General features: G+C 35.7%; 1 long non-coding RNA gene across 1 annotated transcript in view; it reads right to left on the bottom strand.

The window, feature by feature from the left end:
- Positions 1 to 2352: 2352 nt before the first annotated feature.
- The window catches only part of LOC128312836 (uncharacterized), a 34710-nt gene continuing 17351 nt past the window's right edge, over positions 2353 to 19711 (bottom strand). The window contains exons 4-5 of the long non-coding RNA XR_008292654.1: positions 6815 to 7026; positions 2353 to 2516 (exon numbers count right to left, since the gene is read on the bottom strand). This is a non-coding gene — a long non-coding RNA (uncharacterized LOC128312836). The remainder of the gene's footprint in view (positions 2517 to 6814; positions 7027 to 19711) is intronic.

Raw genomic sequence — 19711 nt, 5'->3', positions numbered from 1 at the left:
AATGAGAACCGTACACTTCACATCCCTGTTTTTCTTTTGATATTATAACTTTGCAGATGATTGCCAATCTCTTATATCATTTATTCCTTGTAGTAACAAATAAAATCTTCAATATTAGTCACTATCAAATACCTTAGAAGACAGGGTTATCCAGTGGGTTTGTGGGACTCAATGTTGCTTGCAATAAAAAAATAAGTCCATCTTTTTTTTCTACTCTAATTTGTATACCAGATTTTTATTTCCATTTATGATATGATGTCTTGATGCATCCAGATCTTCTTCCAAGAGCTATCACACTAATACTTAGATGGATCTCAGGAAGCATTTAACTCACATATTGTTTTATAGGGGCACCATGATCTTGGAGCAAAGGTGTGCATCTCTGGTGAATTTGTGTTCTTTTTGGCCTACACTTCCAGTACCAAAGTGTCTATCCATTAGAATTATCTTTGGCTCCATATATTAGATAACCAAATTATACTGCCTTAAACATATATGGCTTTATTTTCTTTCATAAACAATACAGACTGGTGCAACTACCAGAGGATATGATCAAGGAATCTTTCTCTTAATTCCACTTTCATTAATGTCTGTGTTTTGTCCAGCTCCTCACAGGAAGGATTTTTTATTTGGGGATAGCAGCTAATTCTTATGGGAAAAATGGTACAGCAGTATTATCTCCCATTAAAGCTTTAGTTTGGGATTAACATACCAAGATGATTGTTTTCTCAATTGGTTTCCAGAATTTTTTTTTAAATATGATTCCAATGTTTAGAATTGACCGAAAGTGAAGTTGCACAATATTTGGAAGGTGAAAGTTAAACAGTATCCATTAAGTTCTGAAGGTTGCTATTGGTTAAATGTTGAGAGACAGACAAAGGTGGTGCCATTTTGTTCTTGCTGTCCCCAAGCCTGGTATTTGTATCTCCTCAGCTGCTAGCCAGGACAACCAACAGCAAATGCAAACCACCATCAGATGTTTCACTGCAAATTTACAGAGTTAAGGCAAAAAAAGCAAACAATTTTCCAAGGCCTTTGCCCTAGCCCTATATCTCAGCTGTACTGCAGCACCTGCATGTGCATAGCTTTCAGATTTCCATGTAAGATCTGATTTATTCATCATAACAGGGTTAATGAATGACCTATCTTAGATAATTCTTCTTTTCAAACATTTACTTTCCTAATCTAATACTGACCTAGAGAAATAAAACATATTATAAAAGAATTCCATAAAAATTGCACCTCAACAAATTAGATAACCTACATAGAATTCACAAATTCCTTAAAATCATCAAATTACCAAAACTGACTCAAGAAGAAATAAAAAATCTAAATGGACCTATAACAAATAAAGACATTGAATCAGTAATTAAAAAAAATATCATGGGGCACCTGGGTGACTCAGTCGGTTAAGCCTCTGACTTTGGCTCAGGTCATGATCTCACGGTTTGTGGGTTCGAGCCCCGTTAGGCTCTGTGCTGACACCTCAGAACCTGGAGCCTGCTTCAGAACCTGGGTCTCCCTCTCTCTGACCCTCCCCTGCTTGCACTCTCTCTCTCTCTCAAAAATAAATAAACATTTTAAAAAATCTTTTTTTAATCATGACAAAGAAAAGTCCAAGACCAATAAGTTCATTGGTGAATTCTTTCAAACATTTAAAGGATTAGTAGAAATCTTCGTAGATTTCTTAGTAGAAAACTCTTCCCAAAAAGTAGAAGAGGAGGTAGCACACCTTAACTCATTCTGAGGTCCCATTTACCCTGACACTAAAGTCAGACAAAGACAGTGCAAAAAAACTACACACCGTATTCCTTATGAATATAGATCCAACAATAGTCAACAATATGCCATCAAACTGAACCCAACAGCATATTAAAAGAAAAAGAAGATCTAAAATAAATAACACATATAAAGTGATTAACTTATTTAGCAGAGTATAAGCATTTAATAATTGCCAGTAGTCATTATTATCATTATTTAATGTTTCTATTGAAGTCATTGTTATAATTTTTATATTCTATAGCACTGAGCCCACAGCCCAGCACATATGGTTTTCTGTTGAGTTGGTATTGCTTATTTAAAGGCAAATGTATCTATCTTTGTGTGTGCCCAATACTGAAACAAAATCTATGGAATGATGGCATTGTTTACTAGACTATCCACTCCTGTAATAGAAGAATCTTTTTTATGTTTTTTAATTCCTTCAAACTAAAAATTGTTTGTGCATAATTATTGCTAATGCACGGTTGATGATATACAATACATGGTTATTTGAACAAATTAATGAACACACAGGTAAAAAATTTGGCTAAATTAGACTCCTTTATTCTTTAAAGTCAAAATAAGTCCTAGGTGTTGATAAATACTGACTTTTTTCTTCAAACTGTCAATAGTTTAATTAATAACATGTTATGATACCAGGAAGCCTCTTGAATGTGAGTTTACGAAGGTCATTGGCCATGTTTTTTTCCTTGCATTTTCACACATTGCCAGTGACAGCCTGACAAGCACAGATGCTAAATAAATGGGAATACAAGAATGACAGTTTCAGCAAGTCAGTGACACACGATGAGCCGATCTTTTGATAATGTTTTTCTGAGTTATCTTTTTAAGCTCAAAGAAAATGCTACTAAATTGCATTTAAAAAAAATCCAAGCAAACCATTGGATGAAAAACATAAATTTACATCAAGGCTCAAGAGTTAATCACCTTATATTATGAAACATTAAACCAAACAGAATGTTCAATAAAGGCAATGCCAAAGTTGACTGAATATTCTTTACTTGCTGAAAGAAAATCTTGCTTGAAACCAAAACAAACAAAACAAAACAAAACAAAATAAAAACCAAAAATCAAAAAACACCCCAGTTTTCATTTTAATGCCTTTACAAAGATTAAAGACTTTAAAAATATGACCATTACTTGAGGTAAAGAGCTTATTTGAATACTTCACAATAAACGCTTTTATCATTTAGGGTTGTTTCCCTAGCACATTGACTAAATGCTCTTATATATACTTTACACATTCTTTCTTAAATTTTTGAAGTCTTTATTTTAGTTTCAGTTAGTTAACATACAGTGTTATATTAGTTTCAAGTGTTACTTTACACCTTCTTTACATACAAAGAGAGGAGCTGTGGATATCACTTGTTTTTAACTATTTCTTTAAAACAATGCATTTACAAAATGTAGCTAAAACTTCTGTGAAAAAGCTTTGTTCTTGCATAAAATGCAAAGAAAAGTACTATATTGTTTTTACCAATACCAAGACCCCTTTATAATAGCATGGACTTTTTGAGAACTATGATAAATAAAAGGAAGTTATTTATATCAGTTCTTCTTTCTCAGTTAGAGAGAACTTATATATACTATTTTGTCTTGCAGAATAACATGGTAACTAATTAATGAATGTCTCCAATGGAGCTCCACAATGAATGGCCAGAAAATGGTTAATGTAGGAAAAAATAAGTCACCCCGCTCTGTTATTGCTTGATCTTTTCCTTAATTCAGGAATATATCTTAAGAGAAAATCCTTCCAAATTTCTCTGTAGAGTGATATAACTCTAATACACTAGACACATTAGGGAATATTTCCTTCATGGTTGTAAAATCTCTTTCATAGATATCTGCAGTATGGACACAACAGAGCAGGTCCTGAGAACTTCACTTTGCTGAAATAAAACTTTATTTCATTGATAGTTTTAACATTTAAAGAATTTGTTTACTAAGTGAATTTTTATGCATAAAATCAACTTTCTATGCATTTTCAAAACATTAATAATCACATAAGTTTCTGAGATTCATTGATAACTTCCCCTACAGCATATCACTGAAACTCATATTTAAGTAGAAATCTATTAATTTTCACATCCTGAGACCAAGAATTATGCCTCTAAAAAGAATATATTTCTCTTTGGTAAGTATCATTGTGTTGTCTACCCTTCCTCAGGGTATATCTTCTCTTTTTATAGTATTTTTTGCTGTTGTCTATTTGGATTTGAGTAGTATAATGTCAAACACATATCACCAACTATTATTTAAATCTCCTTAAATTTAAATAAAGTATAACTGCTTATAAAACTACATTTCTGACTCCTTTACCTTATACATTAGACTTTATGTGAGGAAAGCCCTTTTTCCATTCATAGCACATGCCTCAATTGGTAAGCATTTTGGAAAAAAGCAAAATAACCAATTCTACAAACTCAGTGCTTTAATTTAATTTGGAATATGGCTAATCAGGAAGATACATTGAAGCATGCTGCATACAGAGCTCCTCAAAATTCACATTGTCGGAAAAATTACTTTTCATTTGAAGATTAAATTTGTCTTTCTTAGGTTCAATTTTCAACAATTAGTTTGGCAATTTAGAGGTTAATGAGAAATTTGGTTGGAAAAATTCTACATGTTAGAAACTAATTTGCTAATTAATTATCATATGGAAAATGCTAAATGTCTATTTGAGATTATTATGAGACATTTTATCCTATCTCCAGTGTAATTTTTTTCTTTGTTGAAGTGTAATTGACAAATATAATTGTAAGCTATTGAAAGTGTACAATGTGATAATTTGATAGATGTAAACATCGTGAAAGGATTCCCCATAAGGAGTTAACTAACACATCCATAACCTCCATAGTTAGCTTTTTATGTGTATGAGAGCCTTTAAGCTCTACTCTCTCAGCAAATTTCAATTATATAATACAGTGCTATCAACTATAGTCACTATGTTATACATTCGATACTCAGACCATATTCATCTTATAACTAAAAGTTTGTATCCTTTTACTAAATTCCCACTATTTTCCCTCACTCCAGCCTCTGGCAAACACTTTGCCACTCTCTGATTCTATGAATTCAACTTTTTTTTTTTTTAATTCCACATATAAGCGATACCATGAAGTATTTGTTGTTCTCTGGTTCATTTCATTTAGCATAATGCCTTCCAGGTTCACCAATGTTTCACAAGTGACAGGATTTCCTTCTTTTTAAAGGCTGAATAGTATTCCATCGTGTATATAGATATACCACATTTTCTTTATCCTTCATGTGTCAAAGGACACTTAGGTTGTTTCATTTCAGGCATTAATTCATCAAGAGGTTATAACATTTGTAAATATTTATGTCCCCAACACCTAAAAATATGAAGCAATTATTAACAGATCTGAGGGGAGAGACAGACAGAAATACAATAATAGCAGGGGACTTTATTTTGGTTTTATATTCTTCAGCTCTGTTTAGGACATTTGTGTATTTTCTTCTCTTGTTGAAATTCTCATTTCGTTCATACATACATTGCTCTCCTGGCCTTGGTGAGCATCTTTATAACCCTTATTTTGAACCCTCTATCAGGTAATCACTTATCTCTGTTTCATTAAGATCTGTTTCTGGAATAAGTCAGAGAAAGAAAAATACCATATGATTTCACTCATATGTGGAATTTAAGAAACAAAACAAATTGAGCAGAGGGAAAAAAGAGAGAGAAAGAGAGAGAGGCAAACAAAAAAACAGATTCTTAACTACAGAGAACAAACTGATGGTTACCAGACAGGAGGGAATGGGGGGAAGGGCTTAATAGGTGACTGGGATTAAGGAGTGCACTCATTATGATGGGCATCTGGTATTGTGTGAAATGTTGAATGACTATATTGCACACTTGAAATTAATATTACAGGGTATGCTAACTAACTTGAACTTAAATAAAAAATAAAAAAAAGATTTGTTTCTGGATATTTATCTTGTCCTCTTATTTGGAACATATTCTTCATTTTCCTTGACGCTCTGTGTCGCTTTCTACACATTGGATAAAACAGCCAGCTCTCCCAGCCCTCACAGAGCAGTCTTGTGTAGGAGATGAACTCATCAATCAGCCTGTACTGAGCTCTGTTTTCTCTCAAACCTTTGTGTTGCGAGCCACCATTTTTGTACTTGGTGCCTCTCAGGAGTTTGGGATATGCCCAGACTCATCAGTGTCCCAAAGAGGAGGATCACTGTCTCTCCCAGATGGGATAAATATGGTGGGAAAATATATGGTTCTGTCCTTTCCAAAGAAAAAGCAGGAGATAAACTTTTTTGCTCCCTCTGTGCTGGGCCCAGGTGTACAGCTGCAGAGTGGTGGGGTGGAAGTGGGGAAGGGACACCTGTGGCCATTTAGAACCGGTCCTCTGTTTGCTATGGTCCTGTGAGACTTGCTAATGCCAGCCCCTTTGGCTACTGGAGCCGGAAGATCTGGGGGCATGCAGTTCAGGTGGCAGTAGCAGAAGTTGGAGCACCAGATGTGTGTACTAGCTCCTTCCAGGGAAATAACCGGTGACTTGGTTTTATTACTGGAGTAAGCTGGGGAGAGAGGACCAGAGAGCTATCTGCTGGCTCCCCTGGTCTTTGAGGAGTATCTCAGCCAGCTCCCAGTTTTTGCTCAATTAGAAGTCTAGCCCTCTGGCAACAGTTTGTAAAGCATTCAGATAAACTCCTTTCAGGGAAAGCCTGGGCGTTGGGTGGTTTTGCCTGCTGCCTCTGCACTGAGCCCTGGGGAGATAGCTGTGGTGTGTTAGCACACTCATTAAGAGTTGCTTTTGTTGTATATAGTCTTATGTGTCCCCCCTCCTTGACCCCTGACATGAGTCTTTTTGGCTTTTAGAGCTAGGTATTTGGGAACCTGTCCCTTAGGGGGGAGACTTACAAGCTGGGGGTCTAGATGTGAGTCCAAGTTCTTCACTCCTCAGGGAGTAGTTGGAAATTGGGAGTTCCCTCAGGATTCCATGTCACTGTATTGTGGGTGGAGTTTACGGTGAGAGTTTGTCTCAGTCTTTCCTACCTGGTTCAAAGTGGGTATTTCCTCGTTCATTTGATGTTTATGAGTGGTTCAGCTAGTTTCCCCTTTCAGAGGGAATTTCTCCACATGTAGCTGTACATTCAGTGTGTCTATGGAAGGAAGGGAGCTCAGGAGGTTCCTTATGTCACCATCTTGGTCAACTTTTTTCCTGTGTAATTTCTAAAAAATGTTCTTCTAATTTGGAGAGTTTCATCCTTAGTGAGGGAGAAGACATACAGATTAAGCAATATATTAACAGTCTTATCTAAAATTGGGTGCTTATTCTACAACTTTTATTAATAAGATTTCTCCAGGGGCGCCTGGGTGGCTCGGTCAGTTAAGTGTCCGACTTCGGCTCGGGTCATGATCTCACGGTCTGTGAGTTTGAGCCCCACGTCGGGCTCTGTGCTGACAGCTCAGAGCCTGGAGCCTGTTTCAGATTCTGTGTCTCCCTCTCTCTCTGCCCCTCCCCTGTTCACGCTCTGTCTCTCTCTTAAAAATAAATAAACGTTAAAAAATTTTTTTAAATAAAAAAAATTTCTCCAGTATAGTATGAATTTAATAAATCTTAGCTGGTATTGTTATTAACATTCTTACTGTCATTGGAGTTGTTATTGCCAAAGATCAAATAGCTAATAAATGATAAAGCTGGAATTAAAGTCCAAACAATCTAGGAGATTAAAATTAAGGGTCAAAATTGTAAGTAATATCCCAGTAGTAAGCATGTTCAATATGAAAAATAAAACAAAACAGGTTTTTGTAGAAATTTTCTCTCACAAAATGTCTATATTGTGAGAAAATAAATTTAAAACTGGTATAGATTTAGATAATGAAGAACGCTGAACACTAATCTAAGACTGTGGGATTTGGGACTATTTTTTCCATGAGTAAAGGAACCATTAAAGATATTTTTAACAGAGGAATGGCTTACACACATTAGTATGTTTCATCTGGGATTGATGTTAATGATGGGTAGGAAACTTCTGAAAAATGAAATACAGAAGACCAATTAGAATGGTATTGAAATAAGCCTATAAGACTTGATGCATTCACCTTCCAGTGTGGCTACGTTCCTACTGGGTATAAACCTCTCACAGATAATTATACAATCTGAGGAAATAAATGAGGCTTAAAGCAATTGGAACATGATCAAAAGCAGACAGATTCTAGAGGGGAGTCTAAATTTGGAAAAAGGGAATGACACTGAGTGAGCAACCATTTTTATGGCTGTTAGTCTAGGGGAAAGACAAGTCAGCATCAGTCGGGGAAACTAAAATAAAACTGAAGATTTTTCTGAACTGAAAAAACAGAAAGACTTCAGAACAACCTCAGCCACCAGAAAGTAATTCAAAGACAGACAAAACCAAATGTGAGTAAGTAATACAGCAACTGAAATCTCACACATAGTTTAATAGGAATGTTAATTGCACAACCACTGTTAAAAAAAAATTAGTAGCTTCTTACATTCCTAAACATATATCTAACCTATAATGTAGCAGTTCCAGGGTGCCTGGGTGGCTCAGACAGTTGTGCGTCCAACTCTTGATTTTGCCTCAGGTCATGATCCCAGGGTCATGAGACTGAGCCCCCAGTTGGGCTCCACACTGCCACACTGTGCATGGAGCCTGCCTGACTCTTTTTCTCTCTCCATCTATCTGCTCTTCCCTCCCCCTCTTGCGTGCTCTCTCTCTCTTAAAAAAAAATTTTTTTGGAGGGGGAGCGCCTGGGTGGCTCAGTTGGTTGAGTGCCCAACTTTGGCTCAGGTCATGATCTCCAGGTTAGTGGGTTGGAGCCCCATGTCGGGCTCTGTGCTGACAGCTCGGAGCCTGGAGCCTGCTCCGGATTCTGTCTCCCTCTCTCTCTCTGCCCCTCCCTCTCATACTCTCTCTCTCTCTCTCTCTCTCTCAAAATTAAACATTAAAAAAATTAAAAATGAAATAAAAATAAAAAAGAATTTTAATTAAAAAATAAGAATAAATAAATTGCTCATACCTTTAAAAAATGTAGCAGTTCCATCTCACAATATATATGCAGGAAAAATTAAAACATATTCCTACATATAAGAAACTTCAGAGACTCTCATTCATACTAGCCCCAAACTGGAAACATCCTGGTGTCCAACAATAGAAGAATGGATAAACAAGCTGTCATTTTTCATAAGGTGAATCAGGAATACAAACAACACCATGGATGAATCGCAAAAGAATCTTGCTGAGTGAAAGGCATCTTACATAAAGTACATAGAAAATAATCCCCAAGGCAAAACTAATATTGTGGGGGAAAAAATTAGAACTGTGGTTGACTCTGAAAGACAAGAGTCAGAACGGACTGGGAAGAAGCATGAGGGCACTTTCTGGGATGATGTTCATGTTCAGGATCTTGATAGCAGTTTGGATTGCACAGAATTTGTGCTTCACTCTTAAGATTTCTGGAAACCTCTGTGTGTGTGTGTGTATATATATATATAATCAAAAGTAATATATATCTTTTTATATATAATATATATTTCTATATCTGTACATATATATTTATATGGCATCGTTATTTGTATAACACAGTATCTGTGCCTGTATATATAGAACATCAAAGTAAAACTGGAAATCAAATATATATATATACACATATAATATTATGTCATTATATATCATTATATATATGTATTACATCAAAAGTAAAACTAGAAAGCAGATATAAACTCTAAATATGCATGCTGGAATATAAAGAACAGATACTGCACTGATATTTGCAGTTTACTTTGAAATAATATGGATTGATGAATGGATTGAAGGATGGATAGATATATAGATATGTGATAAGCAACTATAGCAAAATGTTAGTGACATATATTAGGTGTCAGCCATGGGGGTTTTCACTGTGAAATTATTTCAATTTGCTTTTTTTTTTTGGTTTTTGTAATTAAAATATCCATAGTAAAAAACTGATGAGCGGTATAAGAGGGTAACATTGCTAATAAATAAAATTAATTACAATGTATTGAAATTTGCTACTTTACAAATGCTGTTAACCACACCATCTCTTCCTCTATTATCTCACTTAATTATTAAAACAATGTGCAGCAGTTTTTATGATACCTATATTATAGATGAAAAAACCGGACTTACACCTGGGCATACAGTTAGTAAAACCAAGAACTCTGATAGGAATCTGTGTCTGTAAACCACAAAGCTTGCATCTTTAAATAAAACCCCTACACTAGAATTAAAGATTAAGAATTTGTGAAAGATAGTGAGATATACTATTAGATAATACTATAATATGTCTTCAATTTATAGTTCATGAACTTGTAACAAGTTCAAATTTACTCAATCATAATGTCAATAACAAAAATAGACATAAAGATTATAAAAGCTTATGTGGGTAGATAAAGTAGGAAGAGAAAATTACAAATTCAATTAAGACCATATTGAGTAATTGATGTAATTTTGATATCCAAGCAAAGATGTCTATCAGTAATAAGAAGTTTTCATAATGGAACTAAGACACACACTAAGACTTCAAAATACATATTATAAATCACTTACATAGAATTAGCTGTTAGAAGACATATATAAATGGAAAGATCTTCTGTGTTTATAGATTGGAAGAATTAATATTGTTTAAATTTCCATTTTACCCCCCAAAATCTACAGATTCAATACAATGTTTATCAAAATTCCAACAGCATTTTTCACAAAATAGAGTAAACAATCCTAAAATTTGTATGGAACCACAGAAGATCCCCAAAAGCCAAAGCAATGGTGAGAAAGAAGAACAAAGTAGTGGCATCATGCTCCCTGATTTCAGACTATATTAAAAAGTTATAGTAATCATAAAACTCCTAAGAGAAAACATGCACACTAAACTCCTTGATAACAGTCTTGACTTGATTCCTTCGATCTGACTCCCAAGGCAAGGGCAACAAAAACACAAATAAACAGATGGAACTACATCAAACTAAAAAGCTCTGTACAGAGATGGAAATCATCAACAAAATGAAAAGGCAACCTGATGAATGGGAGAAGATATTTATAAAGCATATTATCCTATAAGGGGTTAACACCCAAAACATATGAAGAACTTATACAACTCAACTCCAAAAAAACCAAACAATTGGATTAAAAAATGGGCCAAGGACCTGAGTAACTTCCAAAGACATAAGATAGCCAACAGACAGACAAAAATGTGCTCAACATACCTAATCATCAGGGAAATGCAAATCAAAACCACCATGAGATATCACCTTACACCAGTTAGAATGGCTGAAGTCAAAATGACAAGAAATAATAAGTGTCAAAGAGGACAGAAGGAAAGAAACCCTTGTGCACTGTTGGTGGGAATGTAAATTGGTGCAGCCACTATGGAAAACAGGACAGAGTTTCCTCAAAAAATTAAAAATAGAACTTACCACATGATCTAAGAATGCCACTTCTGGGCATTTATTGGAAGAAAACAAAACATTAATTCAAAAAGATATATGTCCTCCTACATTCATTGCAGCACTGTTTACAATAGCCAAGATATGAAAGCAGTCTAAGTGTTCATTAATGGATGAATGGATAAAGAAGACGTGAGACATATATACAGTGAAATACTACTCAGTCATAAGAAAGAATGAAATCTTGTTATTTGCAACAACATGGAAAGACCTTGAGGGTGTTGTGCTGAGTAAAAGGAACCAGACAGGGAAAGACAAATACGATTTTTCATTTAAATGTGATATCTAAAAACCAAAACAAATGAACAAACAAAGCAAAATAAAATTCATAGGTGCAGAGAACAGATTGACAGTTGCCAGAAGGGAGTGGGGTTGAGGGAAAGGAAAATAGGTGAAGAGGATCAAGAGGGACAAACTTCCAGTCATAAAAGGATTAAGTCATGGGGATGTAATATATAGCATAGTGACTATAGTCGATGATATTGAATTATATATTTGTAAATTAGAAGAGTAAATCTTAGAAATTATCATAAGAAAAACTTTTTGTAACACTGTATGGTGAAAATTGTGATTATTTCTCAACGTACACAAACATCAAATCAATATGTTATACACTTAAAACTAATATAATATTATATATCAGTTATATGTCAATAAAAAAGAAGTAGCTGTTGACTATTGAAAGTCAGTGAGATTGATTATTAGAGGAAATTACTTCAGTGTGAAAAAGAAATGAAGAGAAGAAAATATAAGGCAAAGAAAGGCCTGAAAAAGAAGGTAGAAGAAAAAAATCAGAGGAAGAGAAGCCATGTGTGGGTCAGTACTCCCTTTACAAGAAATGTAACTCTATATTGGAGCACAGTGAAGTGATGAATTTGTATCAGGCAGAACATAACACTTCCAAGATGTTCTGAAATGTTCCAAAATGTCTGAAATATTTCCAAGATGTTCTGGAACGTTCTGAAATGTATGATTTAATCTCAGAAACAATAGCAAATGATCATCTCAAGAATCAGTTATGTCTATTTTATAAGGTACTATCTTAGAAAGTAAGAATACAAAGGTGAATACCAATGGATTCCTGAACTAGAATATATTATACTTGAGGAGGGATGAAGAATAAGGAATTAAATATCAATACTATGTTGGATCATGTACCAAGAGAAAACTATGGGAGTTAGTAAGCATATTCCCTTCTTGAAAGGAAAATCACATCCTTTCCTATGTAATCTCTGGCACAGACTTTCTGCAATGTGGTTCTTCACTGTATAGTTGTTAAGTTTAATCAGATTAATGTAATTCAGAGCCTAGTGGCATCAATAACATAATTTTGAGATTCAAAATTACAGTGTTCATGTTTCTGACTAAACTCCAGAAATGGAGGTAAAATCTGCATGATGTCTATTTGGTTCATTCTGAAATTTGAGGTCCTATTGTTGACACAGTGTCTACCGTTAGCAATAAAGTACTGGGTTTGCCAGGTCTCCTTGCTTTCTGTACACCATTTTGCAGAATTCAGTGCCAGAAACAGTATTCTATAACCACTTTCAATTCAATTCTACTTCATCAATGAAATTTTTTGAGTCTCAAGGCAAAGCTTTATACTGTACAGTCTAACAAATGACCTCAATTTTCTTCAAGTTTATTGCCAACGTGTAACCACTGACTCAGCATAACTATTCATCATCCTTTCTTATGATGAGTGAGTTTTCTGAATGCAGTTATCAGCATATGGCAGATTCTATATGACTGCTTCAAGGACTTTTGTAGAGGCTTGCATATGATTGAGAATTCATGAGCTGCTCCACACTCGTGTCTCCTCTCTGGATGTGCACATTTAGCAAATGATGCAGTGAGCTTTCAAGGGCTGGGCTGGAATTACTTACTGCTCCACAGTTTTCATTTTACCAGAAGCTTAAATGTCAAAAGGAATGTTCTCCACCATATAATCAAATGGCATCAAGGTGAAACACTTTTCTGATAATGAGAATATTTAATTTTTCAAGGGAAAGATCATTTCTCCCCTATTAAAACTAATTGGAAAATTTACATCTGTTATTCCTTTAGCAACTAGAAGCTTCACAGTTTATGTCTTTTTAGGGACATTATACTCTTGGATTTTAAATGTATGGCCAATTTCCCATATTTCTTTTCTTTTTTTCACTCTAAAGTTCCTAAAAGCACAGAAGATAATAAAATATTTTTGGTATCACTAAAAGCAACTAAGAAAGAATGCCTATCTTGGTAGAGAAGTGGCATATTAATAATGTCAAATGAGACAGGTACTTAAACTTTTTAATAATACTTGCTCATTCAGTATATAGTTTTTATATAACATCAGAATAACAATTATTATTTCCTGTTATGGCATTTCATGTCTACTGTCATCACACTAAAATCCAGTTTTCAGGGGTGCCTGGGTGGCTCCATCAGTTAAGCGTCTGACTCCGGCTCAGGTCATGATCTTATGGTTCGTGGGTTCAAGACTCACCTTGGGCTCTGTGCTGACAGTCCAGAGGCTGGAGCCTGCTTCAGATTCTGTGTCTCCCTCTCTCTCTGCCCCTCCCCCTTCACATTCTGTCTCTCTTTCTCTCAAAAATAAATAAACATTAAAAAAATAAAATAAAATCCAGTTTTTGTCTATATGCAAAAATCACACACACACACACACACAGTTGACCTGTGAACTGCGTGGGTCCACTTATATATATATTTTTACAGTACAGTACTGTAAATGTACTTTCCTTTATGATTTTCTTAATAACATTTTCTTTTTACTAGCTTATTATAAGAATACGATATAAATATACAATATATACAAAATGTGTTAATCAACTGTTTATGTTACTAGTAAGGCTTCCAGTCAATAGTAGGCTATTAGTAATTAAGTTTGGGGAGTTTGGGAGTGAAATAGTATACACTATTTTTCACTAAATAGGGAGTTGGCACTCTAACCCTCACATTGTTCAAAGGTCAACAGTGCATATATTTATGTATGTATATACATATAGACACAGACAGAAACATAAAATTAGTTTCATATAGTTATATTTTATAGTCAAGTTTCATTACAGGGAATATATTTCTACCCTTTACCCTTTTGCAGTACAGGGAGAATATGAGTTAATTTGGAAAGAAATTTCTAGTCTCAATAACAAGAAACTTTTATATGCATGGGAAGCTTTTTGCACTACATGAGAGTTAGATCTGTGCTTCCTAGAGCTTGAAAGGAAATTGGTCCCTAAATGTATTGCTAGTTAAAATTTCAGGGTTTTTGTTGCAACCAGGGCATAAACTTTTCAAATAACAGTAGGGTTTATAACCCTTAGTGTGAAACTTTAACAGGTCTGTGCCTAATGAATTTCTGGGAGACCAAATACAGGAAGCGGTTTGGGAGATTCAGTAGATAATGGCTGCCTTTGCAACCAGACACTAAACCAGGTTACCAGCACCTGGTGGTCTCATAATACTGATTTTTTTTTTTTTTTGTGGTTGGTAAAGCATTTCTATAGTCATTCAAAATTTTTTGTTTTGTCTCATTTTACAAAGAATTATTTTTGATGAATAAAAATGTCAATGAACCAGCCATATGCTTTAAAAGCTATATCTATCTATATTCGAATACATATATATACAAATATGTGGGCATATCCATGAAACATCCTTAAGAAGAAAACAAAACTCTAACATTAGTGAATCCCTAAACACAAAGAAAACATGGGAACTTGGAGACATTTTTAGGAAGATTTAAATTTCACTGTGTATCTTAATTTGACTTCCAAATTCTGTATGCTGTGTATTTATAAAACAAATACAGTTTTACTATAAGTGTATCTAATCTTTTCCCTTTGTCTGATCTTGTATGCACTTTTTTTCTAAAAAACAATAAAGGAATTTGAAGCAAGTTTTCCTTTTAAATTTTATCGGAATCAGAATCATTTGTTCACTTTCTTGGTATTTTAGTTTATGTCAAATTCAACCACCTAATACTAAAGATAATGCTTTAGTTTACTCTGAGTACTTTATATTCTAAAACTCTAAGAACTTTCATGCCTATAACCCCACATTTTGGCCCCTTTACAGAATGTGACCCAGATACTGCCTATAAAACAATATGAAAATCTGAGAATAATGAAAATTACAAGCATGTTTTAATTGTATAATTGACTATAAGATAGAAAATTACTTTTTTTTCCTAATGGTACCTATGCAAAATGAAGCAAAGTGAAAATGTAACCACTTAGAAAGTTTTAGTCAAGATGCACGTATAGAAAATATTAATATGTCCAAGTCAGTGAATCCTGTCTATCGCTGCACATTTTTCAAGAAAAAAAATAGTTGTAGAACTAATAGGAAACTGAAGAATCAAGAGGAGGAGGCAGTTCTGTGGTTATGAATGGTTAAGGTAAAAAACTGCTCCCCATTTTATGTTACTTCCATCTTCCATCCTTTGTCCAAAAAGCTAGGTTTGTTCTATTTTTTTTTTTTTTGGATCTCTTTATTTTTGTCTTCATTTGCCATTCCAACTGCATCCCATTAATGTCTTTGTCATATGCCTTTAAATATTCGTGTAGTACCTTGGCAGTGATGGGGTTAAGCTCAAAAATCAGGCTCTCCCTGTTCTTCCTGTTCTTTTAATTCTTGTATTCTTCTTGGGCATAGGATGATCATACATGTCATTAGGACAGCCACTGATCTTAGACTCACGTGTAAGTTTCCTCCTAAATAACCCCGCGTGATCCTTGAAGGTGCATAAAATACAAGACACATCTGATTGTGTGCTTCCCAAAATGGATCGGTTAGAGCTATTCCCCAGTTGGGGCACTCATCCAATGGGGGGACCACTCCCTTGGGATTGCATCATGGATAAAGCTCATGAGAAAGTGTCCAGGATTATGTAGGAATTTCACACTTTTGTTTTTTCATGTCTCTCATTTGCCTTTACCCATGGGCTATTTGGCATTCTGGGTCCTGCTCTCAGATTAAAGGTACTTCTAGCTTAGATGAATGATGCCTAATATGATATAAAATAGCTGCCCCTTTTTCAACAAAGGCCAGGACCTTCACCCTATCCATTAATACTAGATCTAGAGGCTTACAAAGGGTATTAATGATTGTCAAATATATCGACTCTCTCAAAATTGAAAGAGACAGCACCAATGTTTGCATCATTCAGTTCATCCACCAGCACCTACTGTAGCCTAGGAAGCAGTCGGGAAGGAAGGGGAGTGGACATCCTTATCCTTCAGAGTGGTCTAGAAGAGTGATGCCTCCTGCTACTCTGAACCCCAGGAACCTTTGGCGATATTCCTGATGGGATGCCGTTTGGAAGCCAAGGGGGGATTTTGGTAATGGACTCTTAGTTAATGTACTTTCCTCATTTTGTAGGATTTAACTATGGGATCAACTTCCTCAATCCCAAAGGATTCCCTTTTAGGCTGTCTTTTAACATGTTTGAGTCAATTTGGATTTAAAGAAAAAGTGCCAAACCCTACTTCCCTCCCCAAATAATAAACATTCTACTATCTAGTTATCAACTGTTAATAGAAGACAGAAACCCATTCCCCAGGGTACATAGCTCTCTCTTAAGCTCTTCTGCTCTCAGATCTTGAGAGTGTACTTTTTGCTTTAATAAATTTTCCCACTTCGGTTACTCGTCTGCTGTGCTGCATGTCTGTCCTTGAATTCCTTCTCCTTACAAGAACAAGAACTTTCAGCAATTCTTTTGGGTCTGGTGTGGGTCAAGTTCCCAGGAACCAGGGTCTCCCCAGTTCATCTGGCAACATCTTTTTGGCAACCACAAAAGGATAAAGTAAGAGCGGACTGAGCAACTCTTCATCAGTGGGTCTCCAACTCGTGTCTTCCTTATGTGGGATAGTTGCTTAGTTCACTGTTCTCTTTCTTATCCACCTGGGAAAAGGCCTAAAAAGAAAGCAAAAACCACTGCTGGTTCACCAGATTAAATGCAATCTTAGTGCAGGGAGACTTCTGTCTCCCAATGAAACTCAGGGAAGGATGGGCAGGGGCTCTCTCTTTAGGAGGTATACTAGGCCTAAGAGGTCAGCAGGCTGGGGACACTCACCTGCACCAGGGATGATAGTTTGATGGTTCCAGGGAGATATCCCTGGGGCACAAACTATCCAAGGTGATGCTCTTGGGGTTCAGCAGGGACACCTCTAGGCCAGGAAACTGTCAATGTCCATCTTTCTTCTAAATCCTGGATCCCATCTGACACTCCTTGGGATGCATCCTGAGAAACTGGAACTGGTTTGACCCTGACACTTTGTATGCTTCCTTTCCAAGTCTGCTTCTTTTGTCACACTGTTGGCTTCAATGTAAACTAGAGGAGGGGGAAGTATGACGAAAAAAATCCCATATAATCATGTCTTCATGGCCCTGTAACAAAATTTTGATCTGTCCATACTCCTTTAGGGGCCTGAGAACACCCATCTCTTCACCCTCTACTCAATTCACCACCGGCTCAGCTGCCTCAGACCCTTCTACTTCTGTTAATCCACCATTTTACCTGTGTTCTGTCCTGTTCTCTATGTGTCTCCCCTTTGTCTCTCTTGCAAAAAGGGTGCTGCCAAGATCTTATATATGCCTCCCTCTGTTTTTCCTGAAACACTCTTCTCTTTGTTTCTTCTTTTGTGTGTCAGATCTGAACTATATCTTGAGAGGACTGGATGAATATTGTCTGACTCTTGTATGGGGGTGGGGGGAGGGGTGTTGGTTGTTTCCTGGGTTAAGGGCTATGATAATTTGAGCCAAGTGTCTGGTTAGTCTGCCTCTGGATGGAGAATTTCAGGAATATTCCCAAGCAGCTGATGAAACTCCTTTTGTTTCAAGGAGGTTCCCCATCTTCTCTGGCCCAATACGAGCTGCCTATTTTCACCTTTTTGGGAGGGAAAAAAAAAACATGCCTCTGTTGATCTGTCTGGGTTTACGAGCTTTAGGACCGAGAGTCCTATTTCTTCTGTCTGTGCTTTTGTCTGCCTCCAGCCTTGCTGGTGGCACCTCACAACTTCTGCCTCCCCCTCCCCTTCCTCCTGTTTGTGCACCACACTGGGCCCAGTTTACATTACTGGCTCCTGTACCATTTTTGGTGCCTCTGGCACCATTGGGTCCTTCTCCCCCAAATCTCACTATCAAGGAGCAAAAAGCATCCCAAGCTATTAGACAACCTCCTTATGAGGTTAAAACCAAAGCACCTCCTAAATCAGCATGAAGGGGCCAAGGGTTCCCTTGGACTTAAACCACCTGCTTCATATTGTCCCATAGGTACCCCAAGTAAAATTCACAGTGGGGAACAAACTGATTGACTTTTCATGGGCACGAGTGCAACATATTCTGTATTAAAGCTAATTTCAGTTTGTTAGTTTAACTACAATAGACATGTCTTTAGAGTTATCAGTATTAAATATAAAACTTTTTACCAAGGTTTACTAAAAGTTAAATAAGCTCATGTTATCTTTGATGCAACTTTTCAGCAAAAGATGGCTTAAGATGATGGTTAATTTCTTGTCTCATAAGAGTTTTCATAGGTAATTGTTCAGAACAAGTAGCTTGAATGAATAAAAATGTTTATACACAAAACTTACAAATAGCTTTAAAACTCTTTGGTAACTTAGAACTTTAAAATTTTGCTAAGTTAAATAACAAATTGGGTTGAACTCATTGTTTATCCAAGTCTTTTGCAAATAATATAAAGTACTAAAGCACTGATGATTGAACATAGATTTGTGCTTTAGCTTTTTATCATGGAGAAATTGAGGATACTTCAGTCTGTCGGTAAACATACTGTCTGCTTTACTGAAAGTTTGTACTACGGGAAGATATTGTTTTTAGAAATTATGCAATGTGTTCATAAATTTGCCCGTCTAAAGATAGTTCAAAATTGATTACTACTTAATTTTCACTGGAGACTAAGGTTGCTAAGTTAAAATTCGGGCATATCTAATTAAGACCGATGGAAATGATAAGGAAAACAACTCTGTATGTAGAAAGTAAGCAATGTGTAAAGAAGGTATGAGAAATTAAAATACATTTTGCTGAGGGAAAATGAAAGTAATTGTGTCCTAAAATGAGACTGGTTATTTAGAGAGAAAAGGCTTTGGACAAAACCTAAATGAAAAAGAAAGTTGTAGAAGGTTTGTGAAGGGAAATCTTTAGGAAAGAATTTTATATGTGGTCAGGACTAACATTAAAATAACTGGATATTAAAAGTACACTGGTATAAGACTGAAGTTCTACTTTTCTGCTAAAAAATGTGCTCTTCATACAAAGTTATACACAAAGTTTTTTTTCCTTCTTAACCTGCCCAGAAAACCGAAGCTTTTATGTTTTATCTATGAGTAGAAATTCAAAGAAATTGAAGAAACTTTTTAATGTGATACTCTCTGCCTGCTGCCTTGCCTTTGATTACTAAGTATATAACTATCAGCCTCACACACAAAAAAAGTGCA

Source organism: Acinonyx jubatus, chromosome F2 (assembly GCF_027475565.1).
Source record: "Acinonyx jubatus isolate Ajub_Pintada_27869175 chromosome F2, VMU_Ajub_asm_v1.0, whole genome shotgun sequence".
In the NCBI taxonomy this organism is placed as follows: Eukaryota; Metazoa; Chordata; class Mammalia; order Carnivora; family Felidae; genus Acinonyx; species Acinonyx jubatus.
This window is presented reverse-complemented; position numbering and strand designations above follow the sequence as displayed.